The sequence below is a fragment of the Apium graveolens genome, chromosome 7 (genome assembly GCF_009905375.1).
Source record: "Apium graveolens cultivar Ventura chromosome 7, ASM990537v1, whole genome shotgun sequence".
Lineage (NCBI taxonomy): Eukaryota > Viridiplantae > Streptophyta > Magnoliopsida > Apiales > Apiaceae > Apium > Apium graveolens.
Window position 1 is genome coordinate 52387647 of NC_133653.1, and position 22416 is coordinate 52410062.

Below are 22416 nucleotides of genomic sequence, written 5' to 3' on the forward strand. Positions count from 1 at the left end.
GTAAGTCAAGGTGTTTTGTACAATCACTTTACTGAACTATATTTATTTGAAAAAGCAAGTGTCACTTGGTCGCTGGATCTAATCTTGTTGGGAATCTGATATTCAATAGTATCACTTATCCAGAATCATGCAGATAGCCTTGACCAGTTGTGACATGTTACTTGACTGCATATTTAGACAAACATAGATCAGGTTGAAAGTGAGATAAACAAAGTAATAGTTTGCATATCAAGAAAATATTAAACCAAATTGAGAGTGAGATAAACAAAATCATTGTTTAACCAACTAGAAAACTGTAATGCCACTTGCCAGGATACCTTAATAACAAATACATGCAGCTTTTGAAATTTAGCTACAATGCGTATCCAAGGATTCTGTTTCAGTTCAGGACTAGTTACTAGAAGGCATCTTCCAGGACAATGTCCTCTGTGATATATATTTCATCCTCTAGTCCCATCACTGCTGCTACCTGTTATAGCTCAGCTTCCAGGATCTAAAAAACAAATACAAAATTTAGTCACTTTTTCATATGATTCATATTTAAGTAGAAAACAACAGACTCCGGTATTCGACCTTTAGTCTTACTTATAACAACTACTAGCTTACAGCCTGCTCCAAACTATCACTAAACTCCAACAATTAATCTCATCGTAACAAACAAATAAACAATACCAACTAACCACAATCAGAATCTACCTTACTAAGAAGAAAGACACAAACTTTCCTACAAAATGAGCCTGTAAGCAACCCAAGATTTATCAAAAAAACATTAAACAGAAAAACAAACAAAACCAATTAACAATAACTAAAATGGGTCATCAAAGAATCAATCTTTATCTCATTTCCACATACCAACAAAAAAAAATTATTTGCTCTAAATTAGCAAGAAACAATAAAAGCCCATTTCAGATCCACACCCGATAATTCAAATTGCATGTAAAATAAAGATAAGGATTTGAAAAAAGAAGCTTACCTAGGAGCAGCAAAAGTAACAGAGCTGGGGTCTTTACTTTCTAAAGCACTTGTTTCTTTTTATTTAATCGGAGCCCCAAATCGGAGCCATAGACATGTCTAGTGGAGAGAAAGAATTTCGGAGTCCTGAAACACCAAAAATTCATGCTTTCATAGAGAGAGTGGGAGAGAGGGAAAGAGAGCATCGATAGAGAAAAGACAGCGGCAGAGAGAGAAATATTATTGAGGAGTTTTTTGTTTTGGGGGGAAAATGACCGCCCAACAATTCACTATAGAAGCCCATCACTATGTAATAATTGAAGATGAGGACTGAGATTGAAAGTAAAAGGGGGATACATTTTATCAGATTTACAAGTAAAGGGGGGGGGGGAATTTGTGAAGGGGGAAATGATTGAGTGACCCAGGGAAAGATAATATCGGTACATAATTATTAAAAAAATAAATTTTAAATAATTATTTTTTAAGTAATTATTTTTTTATTTAACTAAGAATTAAATGAAAGTGAGTATAATTTTTTTTATTTTTTTATTTATTTTTATAATGATTAGTGTCAAAATATTTTAATATTTTTATTTATATCATGCAAGATGAATTTTAATTTTTTTAACAATTTTTTCATATGACTAAAATCGATATATCTTAATTCATCTTGACGTGCATGATGAATTAAGATATATCGATTTTAGTCATATGAAAAAATTATTAAAAAATTTGAAATTCATCTTGCACGTCAGGATTAGAAAAATCCGGTAAAAGTACCCCTCCCGACAACGAGACTCGTTCCCGATTTACAAGATTGATTTTTAAAATGATTTTTTCGACGATCCGACCGTACGGATGTTAAGATATATCGATTTTAGTCATATGAAAAAATTATTAAAAAATCTGAAGTTCATCTTGCACGTCAGGATTAGAAAAATCCGATAAAAGTACCCCTCCCGACAACGAGACTCGTTCCCGATTTACAAGATTGATTTTTAAAATGATTTTTTCGACGATCCGACCGTACGGATGTTAAGATATATCGATTTTAGTCATATAGAAAAATTATTAAAAAATTTAAAATTCATCTTGAACGTCAGGATTAGAAAAATCCTGTAAAAGTACCCCTCCCGACAACGAGACTCGTTCCCGATTTACAAGATTGATTTTTAAAATGATTTTTTTGATGATCCAACCGTACGGATGTTAAGATATATCGATTTTAGTCATATGAAAAAATTATTAAAAATTTTGAAATTTATCTTGCACGTCAGGATTAGAAAAATCCGATAAAAGTACCCCTCCCGACAACAAGACTCGTTCCCGATTTACAAGATTGATTTTTAAAATGATTTTTTCGATGATCCGACCGTACGAATGTTAAGATATATCGATTTTAGTCATATGAAAAAATTATTAAAAAATTTGAAGTTCATCTTGCACGTCAGGATTAGAAAAATCCGATAAAAGTACCCCTCCCGACAATGAGACTCGTTCCCGATTTACAAGATTGATTTTTAAAATGATTTTTTCGACGATCCGACCGTACGGATGTTAAGATATATCGATTTTAGTCATATGAAAAAATTATTAAAAAATTTAAAATTCATCTTGAATGTCAGGATTAGAAAAATCCGGTAAAAGTACCCGTCCCGACAACGAGACTCGTTCCCGATTTACAAGATTGATTTTTAAAATGATTTTTTCGATGATCCGACCGTACGGATGTTAAGATATATCGATTTTAGTCATATGAAAAAATTATTAAAAAATTTGAAATTCATCTTGCACGTCAGGATTACAAAAATCCGATAAAAGTACCCCTCCCGACAACGAGACTCATTTCCAATTTACAAGATTGATTTTTAAAATGATTTTTTCGACGATCCGACCATCCGGATGTTAAGATATATCGATTTTAGTCATATGAAAAAATTATTAAAAAATTTGAAGTTCATCTTGCACGTCAGGATTAGAAAAATCCGATAAAAGTACCCCTCCCGACAACGAGACTCGTTCCCGATTTACAAGATTGATTTTTAAAATGATTTTTTCGACGATCCGACCGTACGGATGTTAAGATATATCGATTTTAGTCATATGAAAAAATTATTAAAAAATTTAAAATTCATCTTGAACGTCAGGATTAGAAAAATCCGGTAAAAGTACCCCTCCCGACAACGAGACTCGTTCCCGATTTACAAGATTGATTTTTAAAATGATTTTTTCGATGATCCGACCGTACGGATGTTAAGATATATCGATTTTAGTCATATGAAAAAATTATTAAAAAATTTGAAATTCATCTTGCACGTCAGGATTAGAAAAATCCGATAAAAGTACCCCTCCCAACAACGAGACTCGTTCCCGATTTACAAGATTGATTTTTAAAATGATTTTTTCGACGATCCGACCGTACGGATGTTAAGATATATCGATTTTAGTCATATGAAAAAATTATTAAAAAATTTGAAATTCATCTTGCACGTCAAGATTAGAAAAATCTGGTAAAAGAACAACTCCCTAAAATAAGATTTGTTGCTGATTAACGAAATGATTTTTTGAAATGATTTTTTGGACGATCCAACCGTACGGATATTAAAATATATTGATTTTAGCCATGTAAAAAAATAATTAAAAATTTCAAAATTTATCTTGCCTGACTTTATAAGAAAAATGAGGTAAAGGTACAACTCCGTGAAACAAGATTCATTGCTGATTGACAACATAGTTTTTTAAAATAATTTTTTGGACGATCCAACCGTATGGATGTTAAAATATATTTATTTTATCCATGTAAAATTCATCTTGCATATTAGGATTAGAAAATTCTAGTAAAACTTACACTCCCGACAACGAGACTCGTTCCCGATTCACAAGATTATTTTTTAAAATGGTTTTTACGAAGATCCAACCGTACGGATGTTAAGATATATCAAATTTAGTCAAAAGAAAAAATTATTAACAAATTTGAAATTAATCTTGCATGTCAGGATTAGAAAAATCCAGTAAAACTACGATAAATATAATTAAAATACGACAAATATAATTAAACTACGACAAATATAATTAAGTATAATACGATAAATATATAATACGATAAATATAATTAAAATATTAAAAAAAATTATAAATTAAAATATTTATTAAATTATTTTCCCATTATCACCCAATTTTTCCATTCCCTCCAATGAAATTTCATTTCCCCCTTCCTCCAAATTTCATTTCCGCCCTTATCTCTCTCTTTTTTCCTTTAATTCATTTTTTGTGTGATCCCCCAATTTCCCTTTCTCTTTCCCATCTTATCTCTGACCACCTTCATCTCCCTCATTGTTCCTCTGCCACTCTTCTATCTCCGGTTTCTTATCTTTTTATTTTCAAAATCACATCGATTAAGCCAGCCCATTCCGTACTCTCACCAACCTGACCCGAAATCCCCTCTCAGTCCCCTCCATTTCACCCTAACTTGAAACCCTCGAAACCGCCGCAATCGCCGTCATTGGAGCCAGCTCCGTCGCCTCCGTGGCCGCCATTGTCGTCATTGGAACCAGCCCCGAGTTTGAGAGTCGTGGTTAGGATTTTGGGGATTTTGTTAGGGTTTTGTGATTTGGAGGAGTGGAAGGATGTTAAATTAGGGTTCAAGATGCTCATTAAATTCTTCATTGATAGACGTCCCAAGGTATTTATATTTTCACAATTTACAATTTGTATTTTTTCAATTTGCTCTGTTAAGCACAAATGAAATGAAATATGGTATCATGATTGATGTTTTTTAGCTTTAATTCTAATGTCTTTTGTGTTTGTTAGGCAATTGTAGTTTTTTAGTTGCATTTAGTATAATTTGTTACAAATGTTAGCTGTGGAGGACTGGAGGTGCAGATATGAAGAGGCTGAGAAAGAAGCTGAGAAAGGCTTGACACTTCTGCTATAGTGGGGAAGTCCATGGGACAAGAGAATGTCATGGGAAGGATGGATTGCTTGGGCTAGAGTTTTGTTGATGAAGGCCAAGAAGAAATCTTGGCCACAGACTTCTTGGTGTATACTCAATTTGGGTCTTGTCAGGTAAAAGCCTGTAACTGGTCCTGTTAAATTATTGTAATTCTAATAATCTAAGAGATGCAAGCTTTAATGTAAGCTAGTCTGCAAGAACATTATAAACTATTGTCAACTTATAACTTAGTATGTTTGCATATTTTGATTATGTGTTTCCTTGTTCCAAATTCTGATACATTATGTTTAGCTTCTTTGAATTGAAAACATATGATTGTCGTTGCGTCGGTCTTAAATTTGATCTCTCTCTCTGGGCAAAACTTGGGTGGTCTATTTTAATGGCAGAAATGTGCTGCTAGAGTTGTGTTGAATTTAAACAAAAACTTCGATACATGCTGCGCGTTGGGTTCTGTTTTTTATGTTAAATGATATTTGAGTCGTGAATAGTATAAAAGGAGCATGCACTGATTGTAATTATATGGTGGTTATTTTTTTTCTGTTGTAGGTTCTTAAATGTGCTCAAGATTGTGTTGTGAATGTTGAAAATGATGGGTGATTTATGAGCCGCAAAATCATCAAATTTATTGCATTGTGTGCTTGCCACTAACCATTAGTTTTGACATTCAAGTTTGGTTATAGGCATAGCAGAACACATATAATATTAATCTATATTCCTCGGAATAATAGCACAATTTAGTTGGTAATCATCTTACACATACTTATGTGTAGAATTGTGCGTACTGATTCCATTAAGAACACCAGCTGCTATAACACAGAACTTCCATCCTGATCTGCTATTAGGAGAATGAGGGTTTGGGAGGGTGTACAAAGGACATATAACACGCACTAGTAAAGTAATTATTTTGTTTCTTCTTCCTCCATCTGTGCACCAATTTTTTTCAATCTTAACTCTGCTTTTGGTTGTGTCCTTCAGATTGTCGCAGTGAAGCAACTTGACATAAATGGATATCAAGGAAATCGAGAGTTCCTAGCAGAGGTTTTGACACTTAGTATTGTTCACCATCCAAACCTTGTCAATCTTTTGGGATATTGTGCTGATGGCCAACAAAGAATCTTAGTCTACGAATACATGCCAAATGGTTCCTTAGAAAATCACCCTGTAGGTAAGATTCTGAACTTGGATTGCATTTATTTGAATTACGTCTCTATTTAATAAGCACTGATCCATTCTGTAATCTTCATTTTGTATTGAACACATTCTTAGACTCGTAGATTATCAATTCATCCTTATTATATATTTACATGATTTGTTACACAACTTTATGTTTTTTATTTATTATTTGCAGAGTTCAGCATTGCAGCTATATAATGGTTATAAAGCATCTGAATTGAAATATTCAGATGGTTAGAGATTGGAAGTAATGGTCAAGACTTAAAGTTTCCCCCGCTAAGAGAGCTGGTAGAATCAAAGGTGGGCAATAGCTAAGGACATGCCAAGGTGACAGAGCCCCATATAAATCAGTTTTATATAACCAGAAGTGGAAAGCTGCTTCTCAAGTTAGTAACATTCTATTTATTGATGAAGCTTATTATGGAGCCAGTTTAATGCATTTTAAAGAACTGGACCTAATTGGCGTGAAAGTGAATTTTACTGGTAATTACCAACTTGTTGGTGAATTTTAATGAAACTTTGTTGTACTTGTAATTCTTGTAGAGAACCTTTGTATTGTAAATTTTAATTTCAATTGTGAAATAACAATTGAATTATCATTATATAATTTTATTTTAAAATTGGTTTATTTTAAATAATGAGATTAATTTTATAAACAATTGTGTGAAAGTCACTTAAAAATGATAAAAACCGTTGTATGTCTCACTTCACCTATTTTTTTAAAAAAAAACTGTTGTCTTTTGATATTCTTTGCAACAGTTTAAATTTTTTTCACTATTGTCTTTTAAAAAAATATTCAGAAAAGAAGTTTAAAACTGTTGTTTATGATAATATTAAATAAGTTAACAACAATGGTTTTTCTACAAAACCATTGTTGTTAAGTTAGGTAGACAACAGTTGAATAAAGAAACAGTTGTTTTAATAAAGTTCCAACAATGGTTAATAAAGAGTAACTGTTGTGCCTTATTGATTGTAACCAGTATTGAAAAACGTTGTTGAATCTCCCTTATTACAACTGTATTAACAACCGTTGTCCAACCTTCGATCACACGAGTGTTGGATAGACAACGGAAATTCTACCTGTCAGACAGCGAAAAAAAACAGTTGTATGATTGCAAAAATGTTGTAGTGCCATTAGAAACATGGAATATGGGGCATATTATCATGAAAGACAACGTTGTAAATATGTAAATGATTCTTCCAGTAAACGAAAACAACCTCATGCTTTAGAAATTTTCTTGTGCCTTTTTGAATTAGGTCAACAACACATATAGGGAGCTACTTTTTTCCTTCAAAACTCCATAATTATTGTTTTCTCTATTTTTTTGCTGAGTAAACCATTAAATGTGGTGATGGATAGGGATTATAAAGAAGACAAGAACTGTCATGGAGTGTCTGCATCGCTTCTAAAATCTCTCAAATTGAAATTTAATTACTTTTTTCATGTAGGAATAATGAGTGTCCGGCTTGCCCCAGACATTGTGTGGTAGTCGGCCTTCTCTAAGAGATGATCAAAAATATGACGCCCTAATTTCTCTTTTATATCCTGATATTAATAAGTATGAGGAGGAGGTATAATTTCGACTAATTCCTGAGGTTCAAAGTTGTAAGTATTAACATACTCATTATTCATATATTACTGTTCCATTGCTTCAGAAATTCTATTATCAAGTACGAAATTTTGGTATAGTGTTGAAGTCTGGCTATTTATGTTTCCCAAACAATTGTTTATCATCAGGTAAAGGACATCCACTTAGAACTTTTAGTCAAAGGATGGCACAAATGTTCTAATTTAAGAGTAAAATGCATTAGTCCAACCATTTATTTAGATATAGTCAAATATGACATTTCATACAATAAACTGGTGTCATAAGCAGGCACATATATCAGCTAACAAGAAATGACTGATGTAAAATAATATAATAGATATCACATTTTGAAAGAACTAATGTTAAACACACACAAAGACATCAGTTTCATTAAAAAAAGAAAGGTACGACATCGCTTCTGATAAAAGATAGATGTAAAATGTTAAGTTACACATCAATTTAACAATTTTTCGATTTTAATGTATCATATTGCTTTATATGTGATAAGTTTAAAATGATACACATGACATATGAATGAATAACTGAAACCATGGTGAAGGTATACATTGAAGAAAAATACATCACATTGTTAAGGAAAAGGATGTTTAAACTGTGTATAGACATTGGCTAATAAGCGATGTGTAATGCACCTACGTTTCTCATCGCATGCAAAGACATTGCTCGGATTTTAAATAGACATCGGCTAATAAGCGATGTCTATTGATAAATTTCTAGTAGTGAAATCCTGTCGACGTTCGTCCAAAGGGCACACTAAACTGTCTAATGATAGTGTGTTCCACAAGCACATGTCCCGAAGGCACATGTCCAACAGGTGTCTGAACCTCATCAGATATCGCGATCTGTGCGTTAGGGTTAGGCAAACTATTTACAAATTTCTTGGACAAACTTTTGAAAGCCAGCACAGAAGCTTGAATTTTGTGAGATCAAGTCACTACGGAATTGTAAATGTTAATTTTGTACAATCTATAAATAACTATTTTTTTTCTTGATATAATGAAACTGGTGTCCTAAGACTTTATTTATAAAGAGAGACTTGAAAGGACTTATTATTTTTGATGCGGTGCATGGTATTTTTAAGAAAAAACAAGTAAGGGGTTTATGCTACTCTTGATGTGGTACAAAACCATATTTCACATTAAAAGGTCACACTTTAGAACATTAGCTTTCATTCAACTTTTACTCATTTTGAGCGTGTACATACGCGTTGGAATCTACTCGTAGAGTAGAATACGTTCCAATAAAATCACATCACTAATACATACTATATCTCACTCATATAGAGTCTGAAAATGATTCATAACTGGGTCTAAAATACTAAGTTTTTCCAACACATGAATGATACATTCATTTTAGAATAATATGTTAAGTAAGTTTGTTACATTGACGATCCTCTTGATAAATTATGGTCCATGGTGTTTAAATTATCCGAGAAAAGGTACTATAAAGACAATGATGATGAGGATATGGGCTCCGTTAAAGTAGAACTTGAGAATGAAATTTTTATGACAAATTTTCCCGATATTGATGAAAGTGAGGACGTGGCTAGTTACATGCGAGATGTTGATGAAGTAATCAAAACTTTTGTATTGCAATTTCATTTGTGTATTTTGAATAAATTCGGTTTAGTTTTGTTCATGGTTGGTTTGTTGGTTATATCTATGCCTTTTTTGGGCAGATTGGCTTTCTTTATTTTTTATTTTTTTATTATACAGTCACTTGGACGTTGGTTTTAATTAGAAATTCCACATTTAAAAAGCACAAAAAATACATTAAAACACTTGTTTGGTTAAAAATAGTTAACCAGAGAAATATGTCAAAACAATATTAGACAATTATTTTTTTACACAGCTATAGAAATTCCCTAATTTGCACAAGAGTTCTTCCAAAAAGTCTTGTCTAAATAGTTCAACTATACAGTGGCTGTAACCCTTTGTAAACTTTCCACCATATAACTTGCACAAGATCATGAGATGATAATTAAGAAGCAAGTCTATATGTACATGACCGAGATGCCTATGCCAGAGATTTTGTTATTCTTGAATAGAAGCAAAACATATTTATGCATGATGTACATCAAAATCTAAGATAAAAATATTTCCCTTTTTTTTGGAAACTGAGGCAAACTCGTTAGCTTTAATACCAATATAACAAACATCATTATCAAAATTAACCTTATAACCAGCATAAGTAAGTTGACTTACATTAATAAGATTATATTTTAAACCATCAACCGAATAAACCTTATTAATAGCAAATTTATCATTATAAATGGTACCTTTACCAATGATCCAAGCAGTGTTAAAATTACCAATTATAACATGACTCCCTCTTTAGCTTCGAGTGGGAGAAACTTGGACTTTTCACCAGTCATGTGACGAGAGTATCCACCATCAATTATCCATTTTCTGCGAGGAACGTGGACTTTCAAGCACACCTCAACATTATCACTAGAGTTGTCTTCAAGTCCATCAAAAGACAGTTGAGCGAGTCCATCATGTTAGTCGATATCCATATTAGAATCATCATCACTCCATGTAAGCAATGTTTTCTTCTTTGATTTGAGCTTGTAAAAGTCCCTCTTGAAATGCCCCTTTTTCGCGCATTCGAAGCATACATCCGTGCTTGAGTTGGTCACGCTTTCGTTGCTGGGATTAGACTTGAAGTCTTTATTTGGAAATTGAGATTGCATAGGTCTTTTAGATGCATTCTGTTTAGCAAGGAATTTGCGAAATTTCTTGATGAGAAGATCAATTTCCTGATTAGAAACGTCAGATGATTCATCTGCATCTGTATTAAGATCAAACGTCTTTTCCGCGGAGCATCATATTCTTCATCATATGTGCGTAATTGATTCTCAAATTATTCGTATTCACTAAAGAGTGAAAGAGTATTCTTAAAATACTACAGAAAAACTACCTTTTCAATTTACTTTATTCTTAAAATATTTTTGAAAATAGTGTGCAACCAGAATCAAGTATTTGAATTTTTTTGATGATATTGGAGACTTTATCAACTTTCAATCAAGTTGCAAAAAAATAGTATTTTCACAAAAAAATTAAAAAAATTGAAATTTTTATAAATAAAAAAAAACTTTTTTTCTATCTTCTTAAAATATGATAGTATTTTTGTAAAATCTTTGTGAATTTGAATATTTTAAAAAAAATCCCAATAAGAAATTTTAAGTAGTTAAATAACATAGTAGAAAAGACATTTGTGCTAAACACCTAAAATAAATTACTAAGGGTTAGGGCAACCTACACTTTCAGCCGCCTCCTCCACCACTCCATCTGCACACACTTTTGTGTTTCTTAGACACACTAATCGTAACCAATACATAGATAAGATACACAAAATGCCTTCACAAAACACTCCACCTCGCTCACATGATGCTGAGCACAACGCTGAAGATTCTTCCCAACAACAAAATGAGATTGTCCAATACCAGCCTAAGACACAACATTCTGGTTCGTATATTACATATGCTTTAGGATATTTGCTTGATTCACTCAAGATTTGTTTATTTTGATTTGTGTCTTGGTTTAAAGATATACATGCTATCATTTACACACGCACATAGTTTTGCTTGTTTTTTATTGTGATGGTTGTTTTTTTTTCCATTTGATGGGTTTATGTATTTTAGTAAAAAGGTGAATCTTTGTATTATTTTTCTGCATGTTTTTTTGTCAACTTCAGTTGCATTAGTTTCCAAGGGGGCAAGAGACCAGGATTTTGAACTCACAAACTTTGTGGCATAGTAAAGATGATGTTAATTGAATCATTAAAAAGTGGGAAATAAGCAAAAGAGTTAGAAATGATCGAACTTCATACAGAAAATCTGTCCACATTGAGTGATTCCTATTTCTCACCATTTCTTTAATTTGTATCTTGTCCAGTAAAATTACAGTCTAACCCTTAATGAAGTCTTAACATCAAGCAAGATGAGACATGATAAAGTTATTTCATTCCAATATCAGTTATAAATGTTGAATGTTATTGAAGACATAATAAACATTTATATTTCATGTTAAAAATTATAAATGTTCATGAATGTTTGTGCAGCATTTGATCTTCTGTATGTTGTGTTTAACTATAAAAATATATGGCCTTCTATATATGTATGGCTGTAGTTTTCTATCAACCATGTTTTGAGGTGTTCTTTATTGTGGGATGTCAAAGTCTATGTTGAACACATGTCTCATGCCTGTCTTTAAATCAGTGGCTTGCAAAGGACCTTTTATCACTTGCTTTTAACATATAAACTTTTCATGTATATTGGTATTGACCTTATTTTTGGTGGCAATTTGTTACATATTTATGATTTCTATCAGTGTACCATCTACAATGTCCAATTTGTTTAGGTATTGTCCACATCTTTAACTGAATTAAAATATTATTTTTCATTAGAAATTTGATTTAGAAGGTGCATTCTTATTGTACTAGTGTTATGGTTATGTATCTATATTATAATGGTTATGTATCTATATTTGTAATAGTTTCAACTATGATATATTAGTTGAATATATTTTGTATCTAGTAATGATTTTCACCTAATATATCATAGTAGAAACTATTACAAATATAGATACATACCATTATAATTATTTTTTTAAATAAATATTTTCAAAACATTTGTTTGTAGAGATGCCAAAATAATCCATTAGAAACATGGAAGATGGGGCATATTATCATGAAAGACAACGTTGTAAATATGTAAATGATTCTTCCAGTAAATGAAAACAACCTCATGTTATAGAAATTTTCTTGTGCCTTTTTGAATTAGGTCAACAACACATATAGGGAGCTACTTTTTTCCTTCAAAACTCCATAATTATTGTTTTCTCTATTTTTTTGCTGAGTAAACCATTAAACGTGGTGATGGATAGGGATTATAAAGAAGACAAGAACTGTCATGGAGTGTCTGCATCGCTTCTAAAATCTATCAAATTGAAATTTAATTGCTTTTTTCATGTCGGAATAATGAGTGTCCGGCTTGCCGCAGACATTGTGTGGTAGTCGGCGTTCTCTAAGAGATGATCCAAAATATGATGCCCTAATTTCTCTTTTATATCCTGATATTAATAAGTATGAGGAGGAGGTATAATTTCGACTAATTCCTGAGGTTCAAAGTTGTAAGTATTAACATACTCATTATTCATATATTACTATTCCCTTGCTTCAGAAATTCTATTATCAGGTACGAAATTTTGGTATAGTGTTGAAGTCTGGCTATTTATGTTTCCCAAACAATTGTTTATCATCACGTAAAGGTCATCCACTTAGAACTTTTAGTCAAAGGATGGCACAAATGTTCAAATTTAAGAGTAAAATGCATTAGTCCAACCATTTATTTAGATATTCATAATAGAATTCCTTATCTTGGGCAGATCAAGCCTCAATAGCTCAGACTCTCACCACAAGAATAATGTCAATAGACATCACATGTTAGACATCGGTTAACTTTGCCACTGATGTTAAAAGAGGTATTGACATCATCCCGTATTTTTGTGATGTCTTTGTTCTTTGTAGAACCGATGTCTAAACTTCACCAAAAAAAAAAATCGCGCCCAGCCCAAAATTTCATTCAGTTTTAGTTCTAAAATTCCCCCTCCCAAAATTTCCCCCCTTTAACCAAATTTTTATTCCCCTCATTGAGACAACGAACTAAAAACAAAAAATTAAAAACTAATTATTAAAAAACTGAATCTCAAACTCCTCTCTCTCTCACGAATCCTCTCTCTCGAACCTCTCTCCGCTCACAATCTCCATCTCACCATCTCAACTCCTCTCACGTCTCTCTCGAACCTCTCTCTCTCCCTCGCATCTGTACTCACATCTTCCCTCTCTCAACTTTGTGCTCAACCTCTCACCTACCTCTGGTAAGCTTATTTGATTAGAAACTCTAATTGGTAACATGGAATGAAACTAGTGTTGATGTTTTGATCGAAACAAACTTTGTAAATTGGGCAGTTTTTAAATCACACTCCTAATTTTATAAATTAGGATTTTTTTCAAATCGGAACACTAATTTACTTTTAAACATAAGTGAATATATATATAGCCATTGTATCTCTTATAAAACACTCTTTTGGTTTACTATCTCATCCAGAGTCACCGTTAAAAGCAAAAGCAAAGGAAGGATGGTTCAGGGTCTTACTCATCGCAAACGCCACAATTATGCCACCAAATCCAAACAAAACCAAATTGTCAAAACCCCTGGTAGTCTTTTTAAAAACCCATTTTCTATTTCTGATTTTTTTGTTACTTACTAGTTATGGATTTTTAAGAATATGTATGTTGTTTGATTTTATATTATATACTTTATTGTTATGTATGTGACTTTATTAATTATTTTTGTAATTAGTCCTAAAAGTGATTGTTTACATTTGGGAAATGCTAAGGTTAAGATTATGTAAACGGTGATATTTAAAATTTGATGAAATATTAGGAGGTAAGCTGGTTTATCAGACAACTAAGAAGAGAGCCAGTGGACCTAAATGCCCTGTAACCTGAAAGCGAGTCCATGGGGTATGTTTTTCTTGCATTTATTTTTGATTTTTTTTGCTATTTACATTGTGTATTTGTCGATTTTTAGCTATTAATTTGTGTTTTAGTTGTTACAAGGCTAAATAGTTATTACATTTAAGCTTGTAGCAATGTAAGCTTATATATATATATTTTTCAATAATTAGGATTAATGCCTTATAGTTGAGTATTGAACGATAAAAGATCATTATTCTGGGAATATGAGCTAATAAAAGGTTTTCTGGGGAATATCTACAGTAGTACCGATTGAACAGAACTGTCAACTCCAGATATGTCTCGGTTTTTTGAGACATTTTATGAACTTTAGGGGGCAAGGAAATCACCTCTTTTTTAAGTTTTTGGCCTATATTTAGATGATATGTACAACTGTTTTAGACGTCAGAGGTTCAAATCGAATCCGTAAAGTTTGTCAACTGGGTTTCTGCCGATTGTGTATGTCAGACTGTCGGGACTGGATGAGCACTTAGCGTCACTTGTACTTGTACTTGTAATTTTACCTCAAATGCTATCAATTTCCAGTTACAAATAAATCAGAGGTTGGACTGCCTTTTCAGTCTAAAAGCTGAAAGTTGCAAACTTTCTTTTCTTTTACTGTGTATCATTTTCTCTACGTATATAAACTGTGAAAGTTGATGGACTTAAATATTCTCCCGCTACTGAGGTGGAAGTGGGAGTTGATCTTCTATGTAGATTGCTTTATGATGTGTGCTATAATATTACATACTATCAACATTTCTGCTGGAGATACTTGGAAATAATCCACCTGTTGCTGCTTTTGTAGTTGGTAAGGGAAACCACCTTTTTTTATTTCCTCTTTGGATCTATGATTTCATATAGATGGTAATTTAATAGCAGGATAATTAATTTAAGAAAATGTCTCAAGCTGATGTGGTTTGTATATTAAGTGGCATTGCACTATCTTGCAAGAGATTGTATCATCCAGATGGTTTATTTTATATCCAATTCTTTATTTGAGCATTGTTCAAGAAAGATAAATTTATTGCTAGTCTGACTTTAAGTTTCTTTTTGTAGGCTTAGGAACTCTCTTTGGCTACAATTTAAACCTCATCAGATTGTTGCCGGAGTTGCATATCTTGCTGCAAAGTCTATGAATATGGATCTCACTTCATCGCAGCATGTCTGGCAGGAGTTCCAGACACCGTCCTCTATACTTAAAGGTATGTGTGCAGAGTGTTGAATGTGTCAATTTATTGTCCAAATATATTTTTTAAGGTCTGCTTACGATCATTATGTTGTTTTGAAGGGTGGTGAAATATACCATGGGGACATAATATAACATACATAGTTTTACTATGCTGCTACTGCTATAATCTTTTTACTCTGTATGGTTATAGTTTGCGGAGATAACTCTGGGTACAGTATGGGGTTTTGTTACAGTCCAAAAATACATGTCGTCATGTTGATGTTACTTATTAGAGTTAGGTGCACCATGTTGACAATAGTACACTATTATTTGACATTGGAAGTTGTTTAGCATTAGTATTTGCTTGCAATAGTTTAAGTCTGAACTTAATGACTTCCATCAACTGTGGCTCGGAAAATAAAGTAGAACTAATAAGAAAGTCAATCTATTTTTTAGTTTTACAAATCAAAGGAGCTAATATCTTTTTGGATGAGTACCAAATTTATGTGTTTGTGAACTAACTTCCTTTGCCATGATATATGTGCATTTTCATTTTAATAAACTATATACACTAAGAACTGTTTCAACTTCTTAATTGAGATGTTTCCATTCTTTGTTTGTTGATAAATTACAGTATATTGGACAGTTTGCTTCGGTGTTTAGTTAAGAATATTTTAATATAATATTGTTAGGTATGTCATTAAAGTTCCCTAACTTGCAAAGACAGCTTCTAGAAAGACAATAACTATAACATGCATTGTAAATTCCATTTTATCTCAAGTTGACTCACATTATCTACATTCTAAACCTTAATGTTCACTTTTATTATTGACATAGGTTTGGTAACACGACATACTTGCATATATCAGTAGCTTTCATTCAGATGCTTAAAGCCCTGAGTATGTGATTTGAACAAAATTTACACTCCTTGCTATACAGTGAAGATTTACTTACACACAGTTTTTGAATTATGCAGTGCCTATGACAACATTCCTCTTGGCTGTTGTATGTGGCACTGGCAAATTAAGATGAGATGTTTTTTTAAATATATTTCTGGTTAGTGTTGGGGTGGTTGTTTCCTCATATGGGGAGATCCATTTTAATGTAATTGGTAGAACTTACGAAGTCACGGGTATATTTATAGAAGCTTTGAGGCTAGTCTTAACTCAGGTCCTTCTTCAAAAAAAAGGATTGACTCTGAATCCCATCACAAGCTTATATTACATTGCTCCATGCAGGTTTAAGTTCATTTCTTTTTCAGTATTTTTTTGGTACTGTGTATGGACAACTTGTGCACCTATTGCTGAAAGTTCAGAATCAACATATGAATTCTATTACACGAATGTTCTCGTTCCATCATTATATGATCCTACGTTGTGATGGGGTGATATTTTCTCCTATATCATTGTATCCAACTCTGTGATGGGGTGATATTTTTGTTTATACCTTGGTACTTCTTGTTGGAAATAATTTAAATTTAATTTATGTTTTGTATTTGAATAAAGAAGTTGTTAACCCACGTAAACAACTGGGAATTAGTCGTAGTGTTATCCCTCAGATATTTTAGGATCGTGGAGTTAGTCGAGCAAATATAGGAAGTAGTTGCAGTTGTTTTAGGATAGGAGTCCTCAAATCTCTGGTTACTATTTATTATGTAAGTGTAGAGTAGAACTTTCAAGCCTTAGTAAAATAAACTTTGTCTTTCTAGTTTTATACGTGTTACTCTGTGTGTGCATGTGTTGATATATTCATCTAGTTTCATCATCTGGTATCAGAGCAATTATTATAAGATGGATACAGGGAAAGGCAAGGTCGGGTCTGTGGGGCTAACTTACCCAATGTTGGCTAAAGGAAACTATACAGCGTGGGCATTGAAGATGAAGGTTTTTATGCAGGCCCAAGGAGTGTGGACTGCTGTAGAACCCAGTGATGAAAATACACCGATTGATGATAAAAGTGATAAGGTTGCCTTGGCTATGATCCACCAAGGCATACCGGAGGAGATTTTACTATCAATCGCAGGAAAGAACACAGCAAAAGAGGGCTGGGAGGCCATCAAAGTTATGTGTCAGGGAGCCGAACGTGTAAAGAAAGCCAAGGTTCAGACACTCAAGGCCGAATTCGAGTCGCTGCACATGGAGGACAATGACCAGCTTGAGGAGTTCTACATGAAGCTCAATGGACTGGTATCTACCATTCGAGCTTTAGGAGAAGAGATGCAGGAGTCATATATGGTCAAGAAACTGCTACGAGCTGTTCCGTCTAGATTCCTGCAAATAGCTTCAATAATAGATCAATTTGGAGATTTGGAAAGCATGACAATTGAGGAGGAGATTGGATCTCTCCAAGCTCATGAAGAGAGACTGAAGGGTCAAAATTTAACCACCGGAAGGATCCAAAACAGTACTGCTGGTAATAAGTTACTATTAACAGAGGAGGAGTGATCTAGACGTGAGAAGAACGAAAACAAACTCCTGCTCACACGGGAGGAATGGATAAAATGATCAAATAGGGAGAATTCTGATGGGCAATCAAGCTTTCGAGGATGAGGTGGACGTGGTTTTCAGGGTGCTGGTCGTGATAAAGATGGCGTGATGTGTTATAATTGCAATTTGCTGGGTCACTATGCTGTAGAATGCAGGCGACCACGTACAGAAAGAAACCAAAAAATGGAGGCAAACCTGGTTCAATTCAAGGATGATGAGCCTGCATTATTGCTCTCCGAGTTAGACGAGAAGAAGATCCCACTGGTGTTGTTGAACGAGGAAAGCGTTGTTCAAAAATTGGAGATGACCGGAAGGGAGAAAAAGATATCTCAAGTATGGTATCTAGACAATGACGCAAGTAATCACATGACTGGAGATATATCAAAAAATTTCACTTTGGATGAAAGTGTGACAGGAGAAGTAAAGTTTGGAGATGGATCAACAGTATGCATTAAAGGGAAAGGTTCAATCGCATTTAAGTGCAAAAATGGGGAAACAAGAGTGTTTAAGGATGTGTTTTACATTCCAAATCTTTGTAACAACATTCTTAGTCTTGGTCAAATGTCAGAAGACGGAAATAAGGTGGTATTGCAAGATGATTTTCTATGGATATATGACAATGGTAGGAATCTATTGATGAAGGTTCAAAGGACAGCCAACCGTTTATACAAGATTATGCTCGAAGAAAATTCAGAAGTCTGCCTGCTAACAAAAGCTAAGACAGATTCATGGCTTTGGCACGCTCGTCTGGGCCACGTAAACTTTGATACAATAAGTCTCATGAACAGAAAAGAGATGGTAAAGGGTTTGCCAAAGCTGGTACATCCAAGAACTGTATGTAGAGGCTGTTTGATGGCAAAAAAAACTAGGGCTCCGTTTCCGACTCAATCGAGTTACAAGTCAGGGAAGGTGCTGGAGCTAATCCATGGGGACATTTGCGGACCAATCACTCCATGTACACCAGCTGAAAAGAGGTATTTTTTGCTTTTGGTTGATGATTTTACTCGTAAAATGTGGGTCTTTTTTGTGTCCACTGGATGAAGCAATAAATGAGTTCAAGAAATTTAAGAAGCTTGTGGAAAATGAATCTGGTGAAAAAATTAAGACACTATGTACAGATCGAGGGGGGAGTTCTGTTCTCAACCATTTGCAAAACTTTGTGAGGATAATGGGATTGTGAGACAATACACAGCTCCTTACACCCCGCAGCAAAACGGAGTTGTAGAGCGACGAAATAGAACAGTGTTATCCATGGCTAGAAGTTATCTCAAAGAAAAGCAAGTCCCATCAGAATTATGGGGTGAAGCCGTACGACACTCCGTGTACGTGCTCAACAGATTACCCACATGAGGTCTCTCTTTCAATACTCCATATGAGGCGTGGTCAGGTAAAAAGCCTGATGTTGGTCACATCAGGACTTTTGGTTGCTGTGCCTATATGAAAATACCTGGAGTTTATACCAAAAAGTTAGATGATCGCTCAAGGATGGTGGTCTACCTCGGGAGAAAGCCAGGGATGAAAGCCCACAGGTTATACGATCCAGAGGAGAACAGAGTTCACATTAGTAGAGATGTGGTCTTCGATGAGGGAAAATCGTGGGTCTTGAGTGATATTGATGGTGCAGTCACCAAGAGTCAAGCTCAGTTCACCATTATTGGGTATCCGTTTTCAACAGAAATAGATGAAGAAGCCGTTTCTTAACCTGACACTCCTATACCGAAGCCACAATCAAGTGACAGTGAACCAGAGACTCACACACAATTGTTCGAGTCAAGTCAAGGTGGTACCAAAAGTTCTGACAATAGCAGCACACCTAAACTATACAGGCTGTTAAACGACATCTATGCTAACACGGAGGAAATTGAACTCGAGGAGGATCAGTTGTTATTTGTGGGTACTGAAGAACCAGTCACGTACAAACAAGCTATCCAAGAAAAACCATGGGAGAAAGCCATGAAGAGTGAGATCGAGGCAATAGAAAGAAATAATACTTGGAAACTTGTGGCACTACCACTTGGGCATAAACTGATCGGCTCATAATGGGTATACAAGCTGAAGAAGAATATTGATGGTGAGGTTGTGAAACATAAGGCGAGGCTTGTCGCGAAAGGATATGTACAAAACAAGGGGTGGATTTTGAGGAAGTGTTTGCACCTGTTACTCGTTTGGAAACCGTGAGATTACTCCTGGCATTGGCTGCAAAAAATAGATGGGAAGTACATCATCTTGATGTTAAGTCAGCCTTTTTGAATGGAGATTTACAAGAGGATGTGTATGTACAACAACCTGAAGGTTTTATGAAACAAGGCAAGGAACACTTGGTTTATAAGGTGGTGAAGGCTCTCTATGGACTTCGACAAGTGCCACGGGTTTGGTATGCAAAGTTAAATAAGTGTTTAGAGAGTTTGGGTTTCATAAAATGCATTTATGAACATGTTGTATACACTAAACAGAGGAAGGGTGAGACATTGATTATTGGAGTGTATGTTGATGATTTATTGATAATAGGGACAAGTGTTTCCATGATTCAGCGGTTTAAGGAACAAATGAGTGAGAAGTTTGACATGAGTGATCTGGGGAAACTATCTCATTACCTGGGGATAGAGGTGGTGCAAACTAAGGAGTATATAGAGCTCAAGCAGACATCTTATGATAAGGAGGTGTTGGAAAAGAGTGCTATGTCAGAGTGTACACCCACTAAATACCCTATGGAACCCGCGAGTCAAATCCATAAAGATGAAACTGGAACACCCGTGGATCCAACCTTGTTCAAGAGCATTGTAGGTGGCTTGAGATATCTGGTTCACACTAGACCATATATCGCTTTTGCTGTTGGTATAGTCAGCCGTTACATGGAACGGCCGACTGAGATGCATCTCCAAGCTGTGGAACGAATTCTAAGGTACTTGAAAGGAACACTAAGTTATGGATTGGTGTATTCAAGCGGGAGCAGCAACAACATGTTGACGGGGGTATTTTGATAGTGATCTGGTTGTGCAACTCGATGATCGGAAAAGTATGGGAGGGATGGCATTTTATCTCAACGATAGTCTAATAACGTGGGTATCTCAAAAACAGTGTTGTATGGTGCTATCTTCATGTGAAGCCGAGTTTATGGCAGCTACTGCGGCTGCTTGCCAAGGTATATGGCTGAGAAACTTACTTGGGAGACTTACTGATGTTAACATTGGTCCAGGATACTCTACATAGATAAACAAGTCTGCAATAAACCTCGCTAAAAATACAGTGTTTCATGGACGCAGTAAACATATTGATATTCGATATCATTTCATCCGTGAGTGTGTTGATAGAGGTGAGATCGTGATCAGACATATTGGAACAGGCAGTCAACGAGCTGATGTGCTGACGAAAGCTATGGCCACTGTGAAATTTGAAAGGATGCGTTCGCTGCTTGGCATCAAAATTCTCAAAACCCAAATTTGAATTAAGGGGGTGCTTGTTGGAAATAATTTAAATTTGATTTATGTTTTGTATTTGAATAAAGAAGCTGTTAACCCATGTAAACAGCTAGGAATTAGTCGTAGTGTTATCCCTCAGATATTTTAGGATCGTGGAGTTAGTCGAGCAAATATAGGAAGTAGTTGCAGTTGTTTTGGGATAGGAGTCCTCAAATCTATGGTTACTATTTATTCTGTAAGTGCAGAGTAGAACTTTCAAGCCTTAGTAAAATAAACTTTGTCTTTCCAGTTTTTATACATGTTACTCTGTATGTGTGCATGGGTTGATATATCCATCTAGTTTCATCACTTCTTGGAGCAGCCTGGAATGGAAGTCTCTCAGATTAAATTCAACTTCTGGATCTTTTTTTCCAATGCCATTTGTGTTCTAGCATTGAACTTCTCAATTTTCTTAGTGATTGGTCGAACCGGAGCAGTGACCATTCGAGTTGTTGGTGTTCTGAAAGATTGGATATTGATTGCTCTTTCAACTGTAATATTTCCGGAGTCTATTATTATTGGACTAAACATTACTGGCTATGCAATGGGTATATAACTTACGATCATTATACTTTTGGATAAACATTGCTTGTATAAAGTTAATAACATGCAGTGTTTACTCTCCTTGATCATCAGATGTTGTCCAGCAGTTAATGGAGCTCTTTTAGAAGATAATATGAAATAGGAGTACAGAATGACTCAGTGGCATCTGAGTTTTATCGGTAAATGTCAGGAAGCTAATCGTTCATATACATCATGTCTTACTTTTATGGTCATTAGTGTTTAGGTGTATGTATAGTAAACCTGCTATGCAGGAGAGAGTTTAAGAGATATTACTATTGATTTAAGAAATTTTCAATATAGTGGCTACCCATTTATATGGTCTTACATATCTCTTATTTATTTGTTTTTGTGTTAGCAGTGTTTAGCACTTGACATGTATATAAGTAGTGTAACACCTAAAAATAAAAATATTCATTACTTTTACCGTGTTAAATTTGATGTTTAAGAAACAAATACAAATCAATTTTTGTAATAAAATCTATGTCTTTAGGCACATTGACGTCGTCCAAAACTGATATCTAACATCTTAATCAAT

The 22416-nt window shown here is 34.2% G+C and overlaps 1 pseudogene; it reads left to right on the forward strand.

Moving 5' to 3' along the window:
• Positions 1-15102: 15102 nt before the first annotated feature.
• LOC141673640 (putative sugar phosphate/phosphate translocator At3g17430) lies at positions 15103-21873 on the forward strand (annotated as a pseudogene).
• The last annotated feature ends 543 nt before the right edge of the window (positions 21874-22416 follow it).